Source organism: Rhineura floridana, chromosome 7 (assembly GCF_030035675.1).
Source record: "Rhineura floridana isolate rRhiFlo1 chromosome 7, rRhiFlo1.hap2, whole genome shotgun sequence".
Taxonomy (NCBI): Eukaryota; Metazoa; Chordata; class Lepidosauria; order Squamata; family Rhineuridae; genus Rhineura; species Rhineura floridana.
The window spans coordinates 33,854,876-33,865,457 of NC_084486.1; the positions used below are offsets into that span (position 1 = coordinate 33,854,876).

At 42.6% G+C, this 10,582-nt stretch overlaps 1 non-coding gene across 1 annotated transcript; it reads left to right on the forward strand.

The window, feature by feature from the left end:
• The first annotated feature begins 10,162 nt into the window (after positions 1 to 10,162).
• On the forward strand, positions 10,163 to 10,244 carry TRNAS-UGA (transfer RNA serine (anticodon UGA)). The gene has a single exon. It is a non-coding gene; the product is annotated as a tRNA-Ser (tRNA).
• Positions 10,245 to 10,582: the final 338 nt, after the last annotated feature.

Sequence of the window (10,582 nt, forward strand, 5' to 3'; positions counted from 1 at the left end):
CTTGCATGTGATATTAAGGCAATAGTTTGATAATTACTGCATTCCCTGTGATCCCCTTTCTTTGGAATTGGGATGTATATTGAACATTTCCAGTGTGTGGACCATTGTTTAGTTTTCCATATTTGTTGACAATTTTTTGTCAATATTTGGACAGATTCAGTCTCAGTAGCTTGTAGCAACTCTATTGGTATGCCATCTGCTCCTGGTGATTTGTTTCTTTCAAGTATTTTAAGAGCAGCTTTCACTTCACATTCTAAAATTTCTGGTTCTCCATCATACGGTTCCTCCATGAATCTGTCATCCTTGCATCTCTTTTGTAGAGTTCTTCAGTGTATTGCTTCCATCTTCCTTTTATTTCATCTTGGTCAGTCAGTGTGTTCCCCTGTTGATTATTCAACATCCCTACTCTTGGTTTAAATTTCCTTTCATTTCTCTAATCTTTTGGAATAGGGCTCTTGTTCTACCATTTTTGTTGTCCTCGTCTATTTTTATACAATAACTATTGTAATAGTTCTCTTTGTCCCTACATGCTGGTCGCTGTATTGTTGCATTTAGGGTTCTAACCGTGTTTCTATCTCTTTTTGCTTTCCTTTCCTTCTCTTTTTAACCATTTTAAGAGTTTCGTGAGTCATCCATTGAGGTCTTTCTCTCTTTTTAACTAGAGGTATTGTCTTTTTGCATTCTTCCCTGATAATGTCTCTGACTTCACCCCATAGTTCTTCTGGTTCTCTGTCAACTAAGTTTAAAACCTCAAATTTGTTCCTTATTTGATCTTTATATTGTTCTGGGATGCTATTTAAATTGTATTTTGGCATTATGATTGCTTTGTTGTTGTTCTTTAGCTTTACTTTGATTTTCCATATTACCAGTTCATGATCTGTACCACAGTCTGCTCCTGGTCTTGTTTTCGCAGAAAGTATGGAACTTCTCCATCTTCTGCTACCAATTATATAATCAATTTGATTCCTATATTAACCATTTGGTGATGTCCACATGTACAGTCGTCTTTTTGGTTGCTCAAAAAATGTGCTTGCGAGAAACAAATTATTGGCTTCACAGAATTCAATGTCTGCTTCAATTCTATCTCCTAAGACCCATTTCCCCACAATTCCTAGTTCTTCTCTGTTCCCTACTTTTGCATTCCAGTCCCCCATGATTATCAGCACATCTTGCTTTGGTGTGTGATCAATTTCTTCCTGTACTTCTGCTAAAACAAAAAAAAGTTATGAAGGTGGAAAACCAGAAAGCACATAGTGACTATCTTATTTATTGTGTCACATATCTGACTGTCTCTAAGCTTGGCAGGTGTTGTGGATGTATACTCAGTGCAATGCCTTCTTAACACTTAGGGGACAGGTTTGTTCCCTTGAAGCCAAGATAGCTGACCAGGAGAAGCTGGAAGGCCCAGAGAGATTTGTTAAGGCTTTCAGTAACATGACATTCATGTCCTACTCCCAGGGTGACACATCTGTTGCTGTCATGGTGAATGATGGTCTCAGGGAAGGAGGCTGTCACTGAGGAAGAAGGAAATGATCCATTAGAAGGGTCCTATTCCTTGTGCATTCAGATACATTCCATGTTTTTCACCAGCATCACTCTAACTGTTGTCCGACATGGATTATTTGTTTCTACTAAGCCGGAAAGAGTACATTTTCACATTCCATAGTTGACCAGAGCTTCAAAAGAAGCACCTGTTGAGATGGCAGGTAAATCCCCATGAGATATCAGAAACCATCCAAATTCATCAACCTGCTGAGACAGACTGATGTAGTTTATCCCCCAACCCTGGAGAGGCTCAGAGTTCCAGTAAGCTTAAACATAATCAAGTAGTTATCTGGCAAAGGCACTATAGAACATCCACCCAGATCACACCCACATTACCATCATGCCACTCAGCACAGAAAATCAGATCAGTTGTGTGCCCTGCTGAATTAACGGGGCCAGTAATTAATTGGAATAGACCCATGGTTGTCATGGAGATTATGAAGTCCTTGAACCACTCCTGACATAACAGTCTCAGCATATAAAGCATTACAAACTGGGAGTATTCAAGCATCACCATGGAGACTACCCTAGCTAGCTCAGTAAGGTAGACTGTTGGGAAACAAGATGGACATCAACAGTATCCGTCCGAAACACCTGTCAGGCCCCTTCATGTCAGGATCCCACCTCAGGCGCCACCTGCTAGGATCCCGCCTGTGGTCTCCGCCTTGTCACAGTCCCACCTCAGGGTCCTGGTCTTTAAATGGTTCTCACCGGCTCTAGCAAAGATCTCTCAAGATCCCACTGCTAGGCTGCAGCACCAGTCACTCCCTGTAATTCAGTATTGCCTTGAGACTGTGCCTTTGTCTCCTCCTGGCCTATTGATACTTTGTGTGTGGGTGCACTTGCAGGCAACAACCCCCCTGTATCTTTGTGCCTATAAAGAATACAGCCCTGGGTAGCTCTGGATACCTGATGATGTTACACTATCTCTTCACCGCTGCCACCACTGATACTGTTTCCTAACCTTGGTATAAGCACTGCCCACCCTTCTGCTCTGTGTAAACCCAGCCAAGGATCAGGTGTTAGGTAAACCAAGAAATATTTATTTATATACACAGGAATAACAAGATTACTTAAAGGTATAGTTTAACTAGCGTATGGTTTTATCAGATGCGTTACTCTTTATGATACTAGTCGTCAAAAACCTGCCTCGCTACCAGCCTAATCCAATCCAACCCACAAAACCAACTCCAACCTCCCTCAGAACTCCCACCAACAGAACTCTCCCCCAACTGTCATCTTCTCATTTATACCTTCAGACACTCCAACGTTCAGCCAATCATAATACAACATTCTCCAGCATTCCAGCCCATGTACTCCCCCCTCTCACTCAGTCTACCTACCATATATACTCTAATAAACCTGCACTTACCATATTTACAGTATTATAAATACAGGGGCATCACAACACTCACTTCAGAAAACTGTAGTTCCTGAATTTGAGCATCTCTGTAAGTCCTGTAATGCAATTTTGTAATGCAATACTGATGATAAAAAGTCACTCTTTTACTCTAGTAACCCTCCAGAATCTGTTTTGTGTTAATAGAATGTGTGTGTGTGTGCACACACGCAATACACACATGCACAAGTAAACAGTGGCATTTTAAAAAATCTTTTCATTCTACAGCACCAGAAAGCAACAAAAATTCATATGCATATTGTTCACACCATACCATGTAGCAAGGAAACTATGTAGCAAGCAGTAGTGTAGTGGCAAATGCAGAAGTGCGGGGTCCCTTCATGACAGTCACAGCCACACACCCTTCTAAGATTATAGAATAAACTGGCCAGGCTTGAACACTGCTTTCTGCTTCTCTATCATTGTCACCATTTGACTGTCCTTTCTTATTGTCAGAGATATTGCCTGAATTACTGAATTCATGGTCTATACATTTATCTCCTGCTGCTACCAAACTCCTTGATTATGTAGATAGGATGCTATCATCAGCATTCACTATCTCTTCTACAGCAACAGAATTCTCACTCTCCGCAACTTGTCTCCGCTTTTTTAGGAACTAATAAAGGCTTACTTGCAACTGACACTCATTGGGGCCTGCATAACTGACTCAGAAAGCTCCAGAGCAATAAAGAAAAACAAAGTTTTAAAACTGGGTTAAGACAAAGCCTGTTTTTCTAAGTAGGCCAGGCACTCATTCTGCATAGGAAATTGTAAACCTTTGAACTTTGCCACCTTCTAGAAGGTAGGGAGGGATTTTTCCACCCCATTCTCCTATCTCCCTGTGTCACCCTCTCCTCCTTTGACACATACCTAGCATGTCAGAAAAACAGAGGGGGTTTAGCCCATTCAGGCAATTTTTTATCATCATCCTCATCATTATGCTGTAAGGTAAATAACTTCCTTTGCTGAGTTTCCCTTCTTGGCTACCATACTCAGTGTAACTGCATTTGGGCAGACCTTATGAGTTTTAGAAGGACATTTAAGAATGGAAATTCCTGATCCTAACCTCTGGCGTTGGCTGCACTACACACATTCTTAGGCATATTCATTTGCATTTCACCTTACCATGGAACACATACATGTATATACACACATATATCATTAAAAGCTGAAACACCATCTCACACACGTTCTCCCTGCACCCACCCCTGTATTTATTATGTTTTCCTTCTCCCTTACTCCTGGCTTTGGTCTGGAACAATGCCACACATCTTCCCCCTCCTCCCTTTTATTATCATTATTATCATTATTATTATTTGCTGCTGAGAATGAAATCCTTGTTAATGTCTTCTCCCACAATAACATATGTCCCTAGGAGCCAATCAGAATGAAATGGGAGTGTTAGCTACTGAGAAGAGTCTTCTCAAGAGCTGGCTTACCTCCTTTCACTCCGATGGGTTCCAATCAACAGGAAAGGCCAAAGACGCATGTTAGACAACTAGTCCCAGTGACCAACACATTTCCCTTTCATGCTGATTGGCTTGTAGGATGCTGGAGACATAGGGACCCTGCTGCAGCCTGGCTTCCAAAACAGTAAGGTGTCTATGACTTCCCAAGACCCTGGACAACTACACCCCTGGTAGCTAGTAAGGGAACGATGTGATTTAGGTCCCCACTTTTCTACAAATGAAGACATACCTTTTAACTGTTCCCATTTATCCATATTAACATATACTCTAAGAACTGATTCATACAGTCAGATTGACTCCATGAGAATGTGTCATGAGATCATGCTGCACTGAAACTTGCTTCACTCGATAATTGATTTGTATTTTAGCCCATGTTCATAGAAGCCCAGTTTTTTCTCAGACCACAACATGCATCTATTGACATAGGCTATTGACTACAATAACTCTTGTCATAATAAACCAGTCAGTTTTTGCCATGAAACCCTTTATTGCTACATATTATCACTGCTGTTTCTCTGGATTTTCTCTATAATCAATCAATTTCTCATATATTTTCTCTGAATTATCAGACAGAAATCTGGATTGAATATAGACTATTGGTCTGATACTAAAATGCTAGTATTTATGTAAATTGAAATCTGGCATGGAATAACAGAATGTTTAATTACCAAATAAATATGTAATTAGAGAGAGAAAATAATTTATTATCATTCCTAAAATGTTCAAAGTAAAAATTCTTTTAAGTTCTGATGTCAGTAGTGGGGGATCTATCTAAATACATTCAAATTATTTTTTTCCATAAAAAGACTTTCCATGCAGTAAACTGGCTTCAATATGCTAGTGCAATTGTAAGAGTCAGGCACGCAAGTCTTTTTGTAAAACTAAGTTGTTTGTGGCTTGTGCAAAATATTGGACTTTTAATAGTAATAACTCCTTATGCTCTGAGATATTAAACACTGTTCCTATTCTTCAAAGAACTAGATTTAATATGGACCCCTTTTTCTGACGATGTTAAGTATTGCGTTAACCTCAGAAACCACTGGTCTTTCAGATTCTTCAATGTAAATATTTTCTTACAACTTTCTTTCATATTCCCTGAGAGCCACCATAGACAGCAGGTAGCGCTGACTGGGCGGGTTCTAATTTGTAGGACCATGGAACAGCCACAACATAACAAGTGCACAGAGGATTGTACTTCACTGATGTTGTGGACACCATCTAGTAAGTGCCACAACACTCCTTAAACCACATTCCTAACAGCAAATCACATTGGCCTGGGGAAAGAATGAATTCACTGAATCTTGGGAAAATTCATTATCCCAGTGCAGAAGCAGATTTTTCAGGGAATATATCTGGATGAGTACAACCGAAATGTGGAACACAGCATATGAGCAACTTCTGGAGTGTTTGTGCTCTATAAACTCTCTTGAACACTCGTGAGGGACCTCTGGCCTGTGGGCTAGATCCAGCTCACCAGCTCTCCCCATGCAGCCCACTGAGGGCCTGGAGGACCTGTCCAAAGCCCTGTTCCCCAGGAAAAATAAGGGAAGCAGCTTTCTCTTCACCCCTGTTTAACTAGTTTTCCCGATGACCTCACACACTCTCCGCTGCTGAGTTATTTGGAAAAGCAAAGAGAGGAGATACACTGGCAGAGCCTGGAAGATATATTTCTGTGCACTGAGAAAGAGGCTTCTGTTTCTTAGTCATCTCTTCCTGGGCACCACTAGCTCATTTGGATTCTTCTATCATATGTCAATGGCCAAGGATGATGGGAGCTGTAGTTCAGCAACATCTTGAGGACCAAAGGTTCCCCACACCTATTCTATGTACAAAAAAGGAAATGCAGTGGGTGCAGGGAAATAGAACGAAAGTAAGAAAAGAGCAGAGAGAAGACTGAGCAAGAAAGAGGACAGGGAAAGAAAATGGGAGGCCGTGAATTTTGCTTTGGCCACACCCACTTCTAGCTTTGGCCTTGCCCACTACTGGCATGCAGCCCCAGAAGGTTATACAGAAACCAAACCAATGCAGCCCCTGAGGATGAAAAGGGTTTCCCCACACCTCGTCTTGAAAGATCCTCAGAGAAGTGGCAGGTCTTGTTCCATCTCTAGGCTACAGAAGCAATCTTTGCCATATAAATATGCATTGGGATATAAATTAAATAAATAAAAAGCCTGTCTTCCAAAGAATTAGAAGAGCTGGATAGCTCCACAGTTGTGATTTTAGAGAGTTGTTGCCAAGCAGTTCACACTGTAGGCATATAGTATATCACAATGATCTCAATTTGTAAGCCTCACCCTGCTATTTCCCATGGTTACGTTCCGTAGTTACACCCTGCATTACATTCATCACATAGTTTCACAGTAAGTTCAGGAAAAATAATGTGACGTGGATAAGGACTATAATGTCTGTAGATGATCATGTGGGAACTGCTTGATATTACCTCCAGTTGAAGAAAAAACAAATAAATGAAGAATTTCTTTGTGCAGGGTACTGAAGGAGGTTTCAGGAGGAAGGAGAAATATCTTTAAGTATCACTGTGGGAAACAGAACAGGGGTGGTTTTACTTTACTGCTGCATTAAATGAGTATGTCCATATCTGTGTGGAGGCGCAACAGTGGCACCCAGTACCCTCAGGTGGCTGGTGGGGCCCAGCACCCTGAGAGAGCCCACAGGCATTGATAGCAGCTCTGAGACTCTCACAGCGGGTGGCTGGATCTGTGAGGCACCATTTTAAGTTCCTCACCATGCTTCTGACCTAGCATCAGTTAAGGCCACAGCCAGGGCCCACCAACACAGAAGGGAGACTGATAAATGGCACATTGTCAAGGGGAGAACGGCTGACAAATGTTGAGAGCTGCTTGTTGGGGGAAGTTGTGAAGAGCTACAGCTTACTGAGGGAAACGTTATGGGGGCAGGCTGCCTGATAAAAGGGCACTTGAGGACCATATTGTGATGATTCAGGAGTTGCTGTACAGTAATAGGCGACCATGTCCAGGGTTGGGTGGCAGCTACTGACATTTTAAAGAGCTCATTTATTATATCTGTTAGCTGCCATGAAAGTCCGTCAATAGCTACCATACATCCTCCCCTGTCTCCCCCATGCCCCCACACAAAAGTAGGCTTCCTTCACTAGTGATTTGGGATGGAGGTTGGAGTCAGGGATGTTTGAGAGGGAAATCATGCCTGATGTGGAGGTACTCTGTGTCAGTTGGTGTGCCAGTTCAACTGAGCACAACCATCTCTTACCTCAGGGGCTCTCTCTTATGCATTGGCAACCTTTGTGTAAATATGCTGTCCTGCCAATGTTTGAACTGAGTTTTAATTGAACTGTGGTCAAGGAGGGAAATTATAAGTGGTAAAGGGATGGGTGGGGGGAGAGAAAGAGAATGGTTTTGGCAGGAGGGAGAGCGAAAAAGTCTGGTGAAGGGGAGGATAGTTGTTTGTATGAGTGAAGATTGTCTCTGGAAACGTCAGGTCGACCAGAGGTAGAATGGTATATTTTGTGCTGTTGTCTCTGTAGCGCCTCCCGAGACTCGCCATTGTTGGGTAAAGTTGTTTTCTAAAGAAATATTGCAGCTTCTGCGTGAGCTCACCTTTCCCGTTTTGGATTGAAGAAGTGGAGAATGACTATTTTGTAGTCGGGTGCTCTAACTATGATTGGCAATTAAAGGTAGTAGGAAACATCACTTCCTGTTCTGCTAACTACGGGCTCATCCAGACGACTGCAAAATGTGATACACGATCGCTTTGTGTTTTCATTATTTTTCGGTCGTCCATATGACGTCGCGAGCTGTTGCGCTTTTTCACGGGTTAAGTCTGCTCTTGGCAATACCGCAAAAAATGCGATTTGCCTTTTAAAATTGGGAATCATCTGCTGTTCCTTCAGGAGCTAGGATGCAATATTGTGGACTTTACAGCTAATGGGTGGTTCTTGGGCATTTCCCCGTGCCCCTTCTCCTTATTCCAGCCAATCACGTATCTGCACTTTTATGCATGTGCGCGGATATCCGGGGGAAAGCCTGGGAAAATTGAACCAATCATTGCAATGGTGGGGTGTTGGGGGGGGCTCTGCAACTACTGCACAGATGCAAAATTCCAAGTTTATTTTTAGCCCGCCTGCAAACTGGGTGGCCGCTCTGGCTCCCAACCCTCAGTTGTAGGCAGAAACCTTTCTCATTACATTGATTTACATGAAGCCATACTGTGCTGTCTAACCTCCCCCACACAAAAAAACACATTTCACAAGGGTGGAGGAACCGACTTATAAAGAACATGGACCTTTGTCTTTGCTCCTAATTTTCTGTGAGTGGATTATAAAGGTAGAAAAGCAGGGAGCAGGAGCCCCCCTTTGGGGGTCCCTCCTGGAGGAGCTGCTTTTGTGGAAGGCAGCCAGGCTTTCCGGTGTTCCGTCTAATAAAATAAATGAAAATGGAAGGGCAGGGAGCAGGAACCCCCCTTTGGGGGGCCCTCCTCAAGCAGTGTAGTCCCTTCCTGTATTTTTATTTATTTATTTATTTATTTTGTTCGATTTATATACCGCCCACAGCCCAATACAGTATTAAACAAGTAAATAACCAAGATAGATTAAAAACACAAATAGGTTAAAATGCCTGGGAGAATAAAAAGGTTTTAACCTGGTGCCTAAAAGATAAAAGTGTAGGCGCCAGGCGCACCTCATCAGGAAAACTGTTCCATAATTCGGGGGCAACCACTGAAAAGGCCCTAGATCTTGTTACTACCCTCCGAGCTTCCCTGTGAGTTGGAGCTCGGAGGAGGGCCTTAGATGTTGAACGTAGTGAGCGGGTAGGTTCATATTGGGAGAGGCGTTCCGCCAGGTATTGTGGTCCCGCACCGTGTAAGGCTTTATAAGTCAAAACTAGCACTTTGAATTTGGCCCGGAAACAAATAGGTAGCCAGTGCAAATGAGCCAGAACAGGTGTTATATGTGCAGACCACCTAGTCCTTTGTTAGCTTGAGCGGCTGTATGCTTTTCTACCTTTATACATATTAACGTTTCTGGAGATACACAGGGCTGACAATACCACTTATTTCTCCAGAAACGCAGGTAAATGGGAGGCAGGGGTGGTAGTAGTTGTGACAAGGCGTTCTTGAAAATGGAAGGGCAGGGAGCAGGAACCCCCCTTGGGGGGACCCTCCTCGAGGAGGTGCTTTTGGAAGGCAGCCGAGTCCCGGCTTTCCAGCGCAAAAAGAAGGGAGCCAGCAGTTTTGTCCCTTCACATCCCCTCTCCTGCTCCCCGATTGGTTCTAACCCAGATAAAATGAATTATAATTGTGATGGGTAATAACAGAAGAAAACATGAATTGTCCTTGGGTGGGCTCGAACTAACAGCCGAAGACGCTAACTGATTGCGCCACAGAGAGACACATAAGTAGCAAGCAGCAAGGAACTCCTTTACAGCCACAGGAAAATTCAAACTTTTACGCTCTAACGTTCAAGCGCATGTGCGATATTGTGCATTGCAAAGGGGGGGAGGAGTACATGTCATTTTTTTGTGAACCAATTGGCTGATGGGGGTGGTTTTACAGGAGGGGCTTGGAAAAAATGAAAAGGATTTATGGATCTTCCCGCTGTGTGTGCGGGCGCAAAAAACACATATTTTTTAAATCGGAAAAAAGTGGGTGGGGAAGACAGTGAGGACTGTCAGATGGCAAACCGGATATGAAAAACATGGATTATCCCGCTCCGTTTGGATGAGCCCTACATCTGCTTGGGTGTAATTCTCATGTAGCAGCAATGGCCAAGTGGTTAAGGCGTTGGACTTGAAATCCAATGAGGTCTCCCCGCGCAGGTTTGAACCCTGCTCACTGCGAAAAAATAGCGGTTACTCTTTTATTTTCATAACAAACCCAATCCATAATCCAAGTAAGCAGTAAATTCAAGTGAATTCGGACTGAATAAAATGTTTGTGTGTATCGTGGCAAATTAAACTTCGCCTCATTTCATCCCCAAGATCGGTGTGACGATGCTATCACACAATCTTTTATTTATTTGTAAACACACATACACTCATAATACATTATTTCAGATAACAAACTGACACCACAATAAATCATTATGTATAGACTGCCACATCTCTTTTTTATCTTCTTGGTGCAAAAGTTACCAAGGTGGGTTATTCTTCAGTGGGTGAACATAGAGTCTTCTTGC